Here is a 12,696-nt window from a genome sequence, read left to right as displayed (position 1 = left end):
AAGGATCTTTTCACATCAGGCAGAGATTTGCCTGCACATCCCAAAACCTCATATACTGCATCTGGACACTATGGGAAATTTAACATGGTTCATTCAACTAACCTACACATCTTTGGACTGTGGGAGCAAACTGAACACCCGAAGGAAACCCTCAAACACTGGGGAGAATGTGCCAACTTGAACACAGGCAGTTGCCCGAGGCTGGAATCAAACCCAGGTTCCTGGTGCTGAGGAAGCAGCGCTAACCACTGAGCCACAATACTGTGGGATCTTTGGTGCTGATGTGCTGCCCCACTGATACCTCGGTCACTCACCCTGCCTCATTTCCTAACTGGCAGTGATGACGGAGTGAAATTATCGCTGAACAGTTAATCCAGAGACCCAGATAACGTTCTGGGGACCTGGGTTTGAATCCCATCACGGCAGATTTTGGAACGTGAATTCAATAAATATCTGGAAAAAATAATCTAGTGACGACAAGGGATCCATTGTCAATTGTTGGAAAAACCAATGTGGTTCACTCACGACCTTTAGGGAAGGAAAATGCCATCCTTACCTGGTCTGGTCTGCATGGGACTCCAGACCATTGCAACGTGGTTGACTCTTAACTGCCCTCGGGGTTAACGCAGCAATAAATGCTGGCCGAGCCAGTGACAGCCTCATCCTGTGAATGAATATAGAAAACAGGTCAGGTTTTGTTCCTTCTCTAGTCGGTACATCCTACAAACTGAATCTGAAATGTTCTCGTACACACTGAACAAATATCTTTCCATCCAAGCCCTTAACACTACAGCACTCCGAGGCCATGTTGGTAAAGTTAAAACCCCTTATCATTGCATCCATATTATGCTTACAGATAACTGAGGTCTCCTGGTAAAATTGTGTCTCAATTCCCCGCTGACTATTGGGAGAGAGTCTATAATACAATCCCAGTAAGATGGTCATCCCTTTCTTATTTCTCAGTACCAACCAAATAAATTGCCTGGATGTACTCCCAGGAACATCCTCCCGAAGCCCAGCCATAATGTTATCCCTCATCAAAAACACCTCTCTGTTGGCCCCTTTCTATCCTTGCTATAGCATCTATACCCTGGACCATTAAGCTGCTAGTCCGATCCATCCCTGAGTGATGCCTCTGTAATTGCTGTAATATCCCAGTGCCATGTTCAAAACCATACCCTGAGCCCACCTGCCTGACCTGTCAGGTCTCTTGCACTGAAATAAATGCAGTGCAACCGGTCCGTCGCACCTCATTCTGTGACTTGCTCTTGCCTGCCTTGACAGTCTGACTGGTGAACCAGCCTCAGACTCACCTCTTTTCTCACTATCTCTTTAGGATTACCCCGACTCCCTCACTGGCTTAATGCCTCCCGAGTGGCATTAGCAAATCTCCCTGCTCGTCAGGACCCCATGCTTTCCCCTTCCTATGCCATTGGTACCAATGAACAATGTCCTCCCACTGGTTATTTTCCCTTTTGAGAATATTCTGCTCCCTCTGTGAGACATCCTTGACACTGGCACCAGGGCAGCACCACCCCATTCTGATGTCTCACTGTCAGCTGCAGAAATGGCAGACTGTGCCCCTGACTGGACAGTCCCCTATCACCATCGATCGTGTGGAACTGGATATACCTCACATTATGTTAGAAGCAAGTCTCAGTACCAGTAACTTGGCTGTCAGTGCTACATTCCCCTGAAAGTCTATTACAACCTATATTTTCCAAAACAGTATACTTGTCTGAGATGGGGATAGCCACAGGAGACTCCTGCAGTACCTGCCTACCTCTCCTAGCTTTCCTGGAGGTAACCCATCTACCTGACTGTATCTGCAGTATCCTGCATTCCTGACACTGACACCTATCACACCCTCCGGCTCCTGTCACTTCCTCACTGCCTTTAATCACTCCTCCACCAATCCATGCGATCCAACAGGATTTGCAATCACACTTCCTGCAGACATAATCATCAGGGTCATTCAAACTCTCCCAAATTTCCTACATCCGACAGGAGCAGCACGCCACTCTACAACAGGCCATCTCTCCGCCTTAATCTACAGACCAAGACAAAGGCAGTCTTACTGCTCGAAAAATACTGCCCGAGAATAACTTAATGCTTACGTTTCAAATCTTAAACATTTAATCAAGGGACCGTAAGACATTAAAAAGAAATCCTCACCTGACTCACAATTGTAGATTTAATAAAATAAAACCAACTAAAATTGATATTTGAAGAGACTGAAACTCACTGAGCTGATCTCCGGCTCTGAGTACTTCCAAGGGCGAGGTTTCTCTGAGGCCAGCTACGAAATAAATGTCACTGTTTCTCTTCTCTGCCCACTCCATTTCCAGAGAGGTTTTTAACTTCACAGCAAGTCAGCTCAGAGAGGTCACTGCTTGGTTTTATTCACTGGGGGTTGCCTTTGCTGCCCAGACCAGTATTTATTGGCCACCTTTACTTGTCTTGGAGAAAGTGGTGGTTAACCGCCTCCCTGAAATGCTGCAGTCCATGTACACCACAGTGATGTTTTTACAACAATCCCCCTCTGGCCCCACAACCCTCCCTGTCTCTGTAATTCCCTTCCGTCTTCAGAAATTACATGTCCGTGGCATAAGATTTTTATTTAGATTCATTTTTGTTTAATAAACTGGCCCAAAAAAAGTGAACTATTTCACCCCCAAACAAATTTCTGTTGATTGACCTTTTGGAGAGGCTGACACATGGACGTTGCAGTATCTTGTCTCAAATTGTACACGAAGAATGATGGAACTTTCTTTTAAACATTGCTAAAAAGGGAGGCAATGGCTTAATGGCATTCCTGCCAGATGAGTGACATGTGCAATATTCCGAGGATAAGGGTTAGAATCCCAACATGGCTGATAGCAGCATCGGAATTCAATACAATCTCGAATGAAAAGGCGAATGATGACCATGAAACTATTGTTGATTGTTAGAAAACCCATCTGGTTCACTAATGTCCTGTAGGGAAGGAAACTGTCTTCCTCACCTGGTCTGGCGTACATGAGACTCCAGAACCACAGCAATGTGGTTAACTCTCAACTGCCCTCAGGAAAAATACTTTAAAAACTGTTAACAAATACTCTGCAGGTATCACTTAAAAACTGTCTGTTCCCATTGGGACCATGTGAAATTCTGAACGGCCTGAACTAAAAGGAGTTTCATCTCACTCTGTTCACATCCAACTCAAAAGTACTCTCATTGAACCGTGCAGCCCTGCCATTTTCATTGTCTGCTCACACCTACACTCCCCTCAGCCTCCTGTACTGTTCCAATGCATCTCAATGGGAGCTCAGGACCAGCATTGCATCTTTCAATTCAGCCCTTTTTAACCAGAGACAACATGGACTTTAGCAGTTTCTGGATGAACAGACAGTTGTCAGAATCTGGAACGTTCCACCTGAAAAGGTACTGGAATTTGAGTCCAAAAGGATTTTTAATGGGAAGTTTGCAGGTAATTGAGAATATGATGTTTACAGGTTAACATCATGAAGTGGGTAATTGGGTCTAAATCTGAGAGTTCTTACAAAGAGGCGACGTGTAATTTGGATAAATCTGTGCTCCCTCTCAGGCCAATATCTCCTTCCTCTGCTGCAGGGCCCAGAACAGAGCACTTACCCAAAGGGTGACCCAACCATGAATTTGTACGTCTTTCTGCTTAACAAAAATATTGGAGATATCTTCCCACAAACAGATCAGACAAACCTTTCTCCTTTCACAGTTAAATGCCAATGATATTCAGATCCTGATGACTCCATTGACTGTAAAAACTTGCTTTTGAGATCCCAGCCTCAATTATTCTGATTTAATATCCTATGAAATGAATTCACAAAACAAAACTCACAGTCAGTACAGAAGAATATAAAGACATACTTATCTCTTGGTATGTGCTTGATGTGTAAATGACTCTCTTCAAATTGCAACCCCCATCCTAGGAAGGGGACATGCACATGCGCCTCACCTGTACCTTGCCCCTAATATAGATGGCGGCAATATCCCAGGACTTTTCACCGCCTGAGGGCTGCAGCCATTTTCCCATCTGCTGCAAACGCGGGACTAAGAGTTTCTAATTCAGACTTACGAACCGCACAGAGTGTAATTAAAACTTCCCAGTCTAAAGTGACTCATTATCTCCCTGTCTCTGAGGCCATTCTCCCCTTCCCTGTTTGCGTCTCCCACATTCACCAACTGCCGAGTCATGTGGCACTGCATCGGCTGAATTACGGTGACGTGTCATCCCATTGGCCACGCCCCTTATTCACTCCCATTGTTTGGATGACCAGCTGGTTCCACTTCGTCCACCAGTCCCACCACCTTTTCCTATTGGTCCGAAGCTGCCATCAATCAGCTGGACCCCATTGTGAGGTCAGTGGTGGGATCCTCCCCCTGTCTGAATCAAAGCCAGGTGGTGTCAATCAGGAACAACAATCAGAAGGTGTTGGGAAAGCTCAGCAGGTCTGGCAGCATCTGGGAACAGAAATCTGTCCAGTGGCCCTTCCTCAGAACCGATGGGAGCTGGGAAAATTAGAATTCTGACAGTGTGGAAACAGGCCATTCGGCCCAAAAAGTCCACAGCATCCCTCCGAGGGTATCCCACCCAGACCCATTCCCCTACCCTATTACTATATATTACTCCTGACTAATGCCCCTAACCTACACATCCCTGAGCATTATGGGAAATTTAGCTTGGCCAATTCAACTAACCTGCAGATCTTTGTACTGCAGGAGATAGGGGTTAAAGAGTAAATAATAGGGAGGGACAGAATCCAAAGAGAGACCGGAACATTTGGAAAGACAAAGGAGTGGATTACGTTCTGGCTGGGAGGGTGCATAGCTGTTAATGAAGGGGACAGGAACCTGTATCTGGCAGCATCTCAGTGCAGGTGGCGGAAATGCCGACTGATGATCTACGTTCTGCTGCAAAAACAGACCCTGAGCTTCCAGCTGCCTGTCACTTTAACATACGATCCTGTTCCCTGGCCAACATCTCTATCTCATGCTTACTGCAGTGTTCCAGTGAGGCCAGAACATACCAAATGGCCGCGTATTACAAGGGCTGCAATTTCCCCTCCCATGTGGTCAATACCATCCAATGTATCTCCTCCACTTCCCGCACCTCTGCCTTAGAAACCCACACCTCCAACTGCAACAAGGATAGAACCACCCACCCGGTCAAGTCCTTACCTTCCACCCAGATACAACACATCAGCCTCTGCCATTTCCACCACCTACAATCAGACCCCACCACCAGATTCTTAAGGGGTTTGACAGAATAAATACTGATGTGTCTGAGAGTAAATACTGAGAGGGGATTCTGAAACCAGATTCTGAGCCAGTCACAGAATCAAGGGCTCTGTTTTGGATTCGTCAAGTTTAAGGCAACACAGACACGGGCAAGGGGTTTCAGTCGCAATGGAGCTGGAGTGAGGAGGAGACAAGCAACGTTTAAGAGATTGGAATTCCTGGTGATTGGAATTGTGTAGATGTCTAATCAGAAGGTCAGCTTCGAGTCAGATATAACTGCCATATTGTGAAGAGTGTAGTTCTGCTGCATAGTTCCCACTGAGAGGGAGAGGCTCAGCAGTAAGGGAAAGGAATTTGTCAGGCAACGGGTTTAACCATTACAATGTTTCATTGGAGGAAACTGCACCTAATCGAGTAGTGGGAATGTGGTAAGCAGTTTGATAACTGAGTAACAGTGGAGTAATGGAGAGGGATGATGGGGAGGGAGAGCTGGGCATCGTCAGTGTATATGTGAAACCCAACATGGTACTTTTGCACAATGTCACCTCCTGGCAGTATGTAGGTGAGATAGAGGAGGGGCCAAGGATAGATCCACGAGGGACACCAAATGCAAGCAATTCAGAAAGGAAAGAGAGAGTGGAGATGGAGCAGGATTTTCTAACAACCGTGAGGACAAATGTTAGCTTTTCACAGAATGGGATAGAAGGACATAACCAGAAAAGACAGAACAAGGAACAATGTCTGTGAATCGGTGAGGGGGACTGATGAGGAGGAGGAGAAAAGAGAGTTGGAAAGTCTATGGTTTAGAGAGATTAGGGTAAAGGGTCAAGATGAGCTCTGATAAGGCTTGACAAGAGACTGGAGAAAGACATAGGTTTGGACAAAATCCGGGAACACCACACGAGGCAGTTTGACTCAGTGGGCTAGTGGGAGGGAGAGAAGCAACAGATCAGATTATCTCAGTCTTAGTGACAGAGAAACTCCACGTGCTCCAAACTCTTGCTGCTGGAGAGAATGATGGAGGAGACAGGATGATTAACAGTGTTTCACAAAGAAACAAAACCTGGGTAAGTGATATTTAAAGTGAGTGAACAAACCTAATGTATTTAAATTTTATTCCAAAATATTAAAACAAACGACTAAAGTCCTGGTTCGAATCCCATCTTGGCAGATGGTGGAATCTGAATTCAAGAAAAAATAACTGGAATTAGGAATCTCCTGATCTCCATGGAATCATTGTCAATGGCAGAAAATGCCCTGCCAACCTGACAGTGGCACAGCAAGCTATTCACTGTATTAATCACTGCAAAGTCTCAACAAAGGAATGAAACTGGATGGACCACTCGGCATCTAAGAAAATACAACCACAGAATCAGCCCTCTCGATGACGCAACGTCCTCCAGACTAACATCTGGATTTTGGTGCCAAAATGTGCAGAGCTGTCTCACAGACCAGTCAAGGAACAGCCTGACATACTCATGAAATCAACCCTTACAGACAATGACCAGACACCACCATCACCATCCCAAGATATTGAAATTGTGGTGATGGAAAAGCACAACAGGTCAGGCAGCATCCGAGGAGCAGGAGAATCGACGTTTCGAGACTAAGCCCTTTATCAGCCTGACCTGCTGTGCTTTTCCACCACCAGACTCTTGACTCTGATCTCCAGCATCTGCAGTCTTCACTTTCTCCTGAAATCTCTGGATATGTCCTGTTCCACCAGCAGGACAGACCAGGCAGAGGTGGTGGCACAGACAGGGAGGATTTGCCCTCAGAGTACTCAGAATTGACTCCGGAGACCAGGAAGTCTCATGGCTCCTGCTGATTACCACGTACTGTCCTCCCTTGGCTGATGGATCACTTCTCCTTCATGTTGAACAACATTTGGAGGAAGCACTGAGGAAGTAAAATGGTGTCAAACGTACTCTGGGTACAGGATTTCAATGTCCACTATCGAGACTAGTTCTGCAACAGAATTACTGACTGAGCTGGCCAGATCCTGAAGGATATAGCTGCTCAACTGAGTCTGCAACGGGTGGTGAGGGAACCATCAAGAGGGAAAAACATACTTGATCTCATTGCTATGAATTGACCAGCTGCAGATACATCTGTCCATGACAGTATATCGGTAAGAGTGACCATCACACATTCCTTTTGGAGACAAAGTGTTGGCTTAAAGGTGAGAAAACCCTCCACTGTGTTGAGTGACACTATCACTGTTCTCAATGGGACAGACCTCGAAGAGATGTAGGATCTCAAACTGGGTATCTCTGTGGGACATCAACAGCAGCAGAACTGTCCTCCAGCACAATCTGTAATCTCATGGGTTTGTAAGTCCGGCTCCCATCCATCACAATGGACTGTAAAGGAGGGCATGCCATGAGCAGCACCAGGTATACCTAAAAATGAAGTGCCAACCTGGTGAAGCTACCAAACAGAACTATCTGCATTTCAAACAGCATCAGCAGCAAGCAACAGAGCTAAACGATCCCACAACCAATGATACAGATCGGAGCTCTGCAGTTCTGCCACACCCAATTGTGAATGGTGATGGACAATTAAACAACTCACGGGTGGAAACATCACAGATATCCCCACCTTTACTGATGGTCGGGCCTCACACATCCATGCACCAACTAAGACAACGGCATTTGCAGCAATCTGCAGCTAGAAGTGCAAAGTGGGATGATCCATCTCATCCTTCTCCAGTGGTTTCCAACATCACAGATGTGAGTTTTAAGCCAGTTTGATTCTGTTTGAATAACATCAAGAAATGGTTAAGTAGTGCAAAGGCTGCAGGCACTGCCAATATTCTGGCAATAATACTGATGGCTTGTGCTCCAGAACTTGCCACCCACCAAGCCAAGTACCGCTCCAGCACTGGCATCGACCGACAATGTGGAACATTGCCCGGGGATGTTCAACACAAAAACACTGGGAAATCCAACCCAGGCAATTTCCATCTGTCAGTCCACACTCGATGGAATATGTCACGAACAGGGCTACCAAGCAGCAGCTGCTCAGCAACAGCCAGCTCAGTGACACTCATTTTAGGCTCCACCAGGACCACTCAGCTCCCGATTGTGTTACCGCCCTGATTCACAACCTGACAACCAGCTGAATCCTAGAGATAAGGTGAGGGTGACAGCCCAGTCCCACTCCAAGACCACTATTTCTAGCTGATTTTACCCTTGTCTCAGCTCATATACTCTCATCCACCTTGTGTTATCTCCAGACTTCATTATCCAAACACACTCCTGGCCAGATTCCCACATTCAACCTCCCTGTAATCTCAAGAAAAACTAAATCTCTGCTGCCCAAGTACTCCCTCACACCAAAACTTGTTGATCCATCAAAAGGCTCCTATTCATAATCAACAAAATAGAGCCACAGAGATGTACAGCATGGAAACAGACCCTTCAATCCAATCCGTCCATGCCGACCTGACATCCCAACCCAATCTAGTCTCTCCTGCCAGCATCCAGCCAACATCCCTCAAGTTAAAATTCGCACCCTTGATTTAATTCCTGGATGTGATCATCCCAAGCTCGCTGCATCACACACCCTTTGAAACCTCGACAACCCATTCTGTTCGAGACTCCCAATGATTTGTTAATTCATTACATCACCTGTGTGGCTGCTTTTACAGTTGCCAAAGCAGCAAGGTCTGAAATTCTCAGCCAAAACCTCTCAGGTCTGCTTTCCTCCATTAAGACATTCCTCAAAACCTGCTTATTTGGCAATGCTTTTGGTCACCTGACCTAATATCACCATCTCTGGCCTCATGTCTAAAGTTCTTAATAATAGTTGTGTAAAAGTATAAGCATGATAATAAAAATACAAACTGTTGTTGATTTGGACATTATCTTCAGATCTTTACTGTTGCTGAATGAGTACTCTGCAATGTCTCTTACCCAACCACATTGTGGCAGCACCTTCACCACACAAACTGCAGCTGTACAAGAAAGTCAAACATCACCCTCTCCCCAGGCTACAGGGCTTTGGCATTAATCACTGGTATCTGTGGAAGGAGAAACACAGTTGATGTTTCAGGGAGTGCAAAACGGATTACAGGGAATGAAAATGGTGCAGAATGAGATAGTCAGAAATGGAAGGAAAATACACTTGCTTGTTGGAGAAAAGAATTCTTGACTGTCAAAGATTTTCCAGAAAAAAATAATAAGCAGCACATGGTCAGGGGCTGGACAGCAGTGAAAAATTAACTTACAAGAATCTCTGTAAAGTAATAGTAAAATACTAAACAGACCAAAAATACACCCATTGTTCGAGACTGAGGAAGCTAGATATTGACAAAGTGGTCATGAGGGAGCCCAGAGGTGAATCAGAGCAATATTAGCTGTTATGATCCCACAGTCATAGAGATGTATAGCACCAACACAGACCCTTCGGTCTAACTCATCCATGCCAACCAGATATCCGAACCTAATCTATTCCCATTTGCAACTACTTGGCCCATATCCCTGTAAACGCTTCCTAATCATATCATGTATCTACTTAGATGCCTTTAACATGTTTTAATTGTACCAGCCTCCACCACTTCCTCTGGCAGCTCATTCCACCCACTGCATTAAAGAGTTGGCCTTTCGGCCCCTTTGAAATTTTTCCCCATTCATCCTAAAGCAATGCCCTCTACTTCTGGACGCAACCACTCCAGGAAAAACACCTTGTTCATTTACCCTATCCATGCCCCTCATTATTGTATAAACCTCCATGATATCACTGCTCAGCCTATGGTAGTCCAGGAAAAACAGCCCCAGCCTTTTATGCCTCACCCTGTAGCTCAAATCCTCCAATTCTCGCAACATCCTTGTAAATCTTTTTTTGAAACCTTTCAACTTTAACACCACCCTTCTGATAGGAGGCAGGCCAGAATTGCACACAATATTCCAAAACTGGCCTAATCAATGTCCTGTACAGCAACATGACCTCCCACATCCTATATGCGATGCTGTAACCAATAAAGGAAAATATACTGAACACCTCCTTCACTATCCGATCTACTTGCAACTTGACTGGCAAGGAACTATTGTTAGAAATGGGGAAAAGTGTTGTTTTTGCAGATATAGAAAAAGCATACAGAAAAATGGGTACAGCAAGAGAACTATTACTCTAAGTATTTAGGGAAGAGAATCTATAATTATGGTTCATTAAATACTAATTTTAGTGTGTAATTATTATAAGTTTCAAATAAGTTCAATGTTTAAAATAAAGTTCAAATAAGTTTTATTTAAAAATTGTGTTTTCAGCAAAAAGCTGAGATAACCAAATGCTTGAGCTATACAAAATGATACAAGTCATTGAAATATGCAGAGATGGAATGTACCAGCAGAGTTAATACAAAATGTTGAACCAGATCATAATATACCTATGGATAATTTAGATAAATGTGAGGTGCTGCATTTTGGAAAAGCAGATCAGGGCAGGACTTATACACTGAATGGCAAGGCCCTGTAGAGTCTTGCGGAACAAAGAGACCTTGGACTGCAGGTTCACAGTATTAAAAACAAAATCAATAAAGTTTAGACGAGACCACCAAAACTGGAAACGAGACAACTTATTCTACGATCTTGCAAGAATCGGACTCCAATTGTACAGAACAATTGAAGTGAGGAAAAATTCAAATTACTACACCAGTTATACGTTTGAGACAAGTGAGAAGGAACATCAAGATATAGGTTTAGCCTTGTGTCAGCACTTACAGAGGGGAAAGTTGCCAACTTGGAGAGAAGGGGGCAATAAGGGTGGAGCATAGCTGGGCATTAATAGAAATCAATACGAAAGATTGGGTAGTATAGGAGTCAGTCATAGTCGGGAGAGATGACCTCACTTGTCTCAAACGTATAACTAGTGTAGTAATTTGAATTTTTCCTCACTTCAATTGTTCTGTACAATTGGAGTCCGATTCTTGCAAGATCGTAGAATAAATTGTTTCGTTTCCAGTTTTGGTGGTCTCGTCTAAACTTTATTGATTTTGTTTTTAATACTATGAACCTGCAGTGCAAGGTCTCTTTGTTCCGCAAGACTCTACAGGGCCTTGCCATTCAGTGTATAAGTCCTGCCCTGATCTGCTTTTCCAAAATGCAGCACCTCACATTTATCTAAATTAAACCCCATCTGATCAATATTCCATTGCACTCTGAGGTAACCTTCTTCCCTGTCCACAATACCTCCAATTTTGTATGACCTGCAAACTCATTTACTATACCTCCTATGTTGACATCCAAATCATTTAAATGAATGACAAAAGAAATCCAGAAATAAACACCCATCTCTCCAGGTTTGAATATGCTCTGTGCAAATCCTGCCCTATGACGTTTACCAGAGAAATGCTGCACTTTGCCCCCTACAAAGATGGCGGCTCCGCACGTGTCCAGTGAATCATTGCCCAAAATAAAGATGGCGGCGCTCACTCAGCCCTGGAGCCATGCTGAGGCAATTCCCCGTTTACTGCAAACGCGGGACTGGGACGTTCAAATTTGTGTTTTCCGACGTGCACAATTTGGTTATAAAACCTCTCCTCTCATAGGAACACTTTTTTTTCCCCGTTTCCCTCCGTTTATTTCTTACCGTATCCTTTCGCTCCATAACTTGCCGAGCTTGTATTACAGCGACTCTGCGCCGCGCGCAAGGGTGATCACGTGGTTTAGTCTAGTTCCGCCCCTCATTCACTTTGATTGGTTGGAGGACCAACCGCCCCGCCAGGTCCTCCAGTTCCGCCCACCGTCCTTTCATTGGTCCGGTGCTGACATCAATCACCTAGTCCCTTTTTTGGCTCGTGCACGCGCAGTGCATCCTGCTTTAGCTGATATGTTGGGTCATGTGATGGGAGAGTTCACTGAGAGTAAGAATTGGAAAAAGTGGGGTCTGCAGATGCTGGAGATCAGAGCTGAAAAATGTGTTGCTGGAAAAGCGCAGCAGGTCAGGCAGCATCCGAGGAGCAGGAGAATCAACGTTTCGGGCATTTCCCCTCCCCCCACCTTATCTCAGTCCCAACCATTTCCCCTCCCCCATCTTATCTCAGTCCCAACCCTCAGACTCAGCACTGCCTTCTTGACCTGCAATCTTCTTGCCGACCTCTCCGCCCCCATCCCCTCTCCGGCCTATCACCCTCACCTTGACCTCCTTCCACCTATCGCATTCCCAATGCCCCTCCCCCAAGTCCCTCCTCCCTACCTTTTAGCTTAGCCTGCTTGGCACACCCTCCTCATTCCTGAAGAAGGGCTTTTGCCCGAAATGTCGATTCTTCTGCTTCTTGGATGCTGCTTTACCTACTGTGCTTTTCCTGCAACACATTTTTCAGCTCTGAAGGGAAGAATTCCCTTTTTGTGATCTCTGAGTAGATTTCCTGTATTAATGGAGGGAATTCCCTTCCTACTCATGACCGCATAGCTGTAATTGATTAATCAGTACATA

General features: G+C 45.1%; 1 long non-coding RNA gene across 5 annotated transcripts in view; it reads right to left on the bottom strand.

Moving 5' to 3' along the window:
- Nucleotides 1–11,901, bottom strand: part of LOC148142000 (uncharacterized) — a 29,311-nt gene extending 17,410 nt beyond the window's left edge. For 2 of the 5 annotated variants that reach the window (XR_015752286.1, XR_015752285.1), the window contains exons 1-3: nt 11,851–11,901; nt 3,721–3,828; nt 557–664 (exon numbers count right to left, since the gene is read on the bottom strand). This is a non-coding gene — a long non-coding RNA (uncharacterized LOC148142000). Of the gene's footprint in view, nt 1–556; nt 665–3,720; nt 3,829–9,107; nt 9,131–9,176; nt 9,272–11,488; nt 11,519–11,850 lie in introns of those variants that run through there. The other 3 variants (XR_015752288.1, XR_015752287.1, XR_015752289.1) reach the window with 3 other exon arrangements.
- Between the last annotated feature and the right edge of the window lie 795 nt (nt 11,902–12,696).

Source organism: Chiloscyllium plagiosum, unplaced genomic scaffold (genome assembly GCF_037043375.1).
Source record: "Chiloscyllium plagiosum isolate Xiang-an unplaced genomic scaffold, Cpla_swu_hap1 HiC_scaffold_31, whole genome shotgun sequence".
Classification (NCBI taxonomy): Eukaryota; Metazoa; Chordata; class Chondrichthyes; order Orectolobiformes; family Hemiscylliidae; genus Chiloscyllium; species Chiloscyllium plagiosum.
Note: the sequence above shows the minus strand (reverse complement) of the source record. Positions and strands in the feature narration are given on the sequence as shown.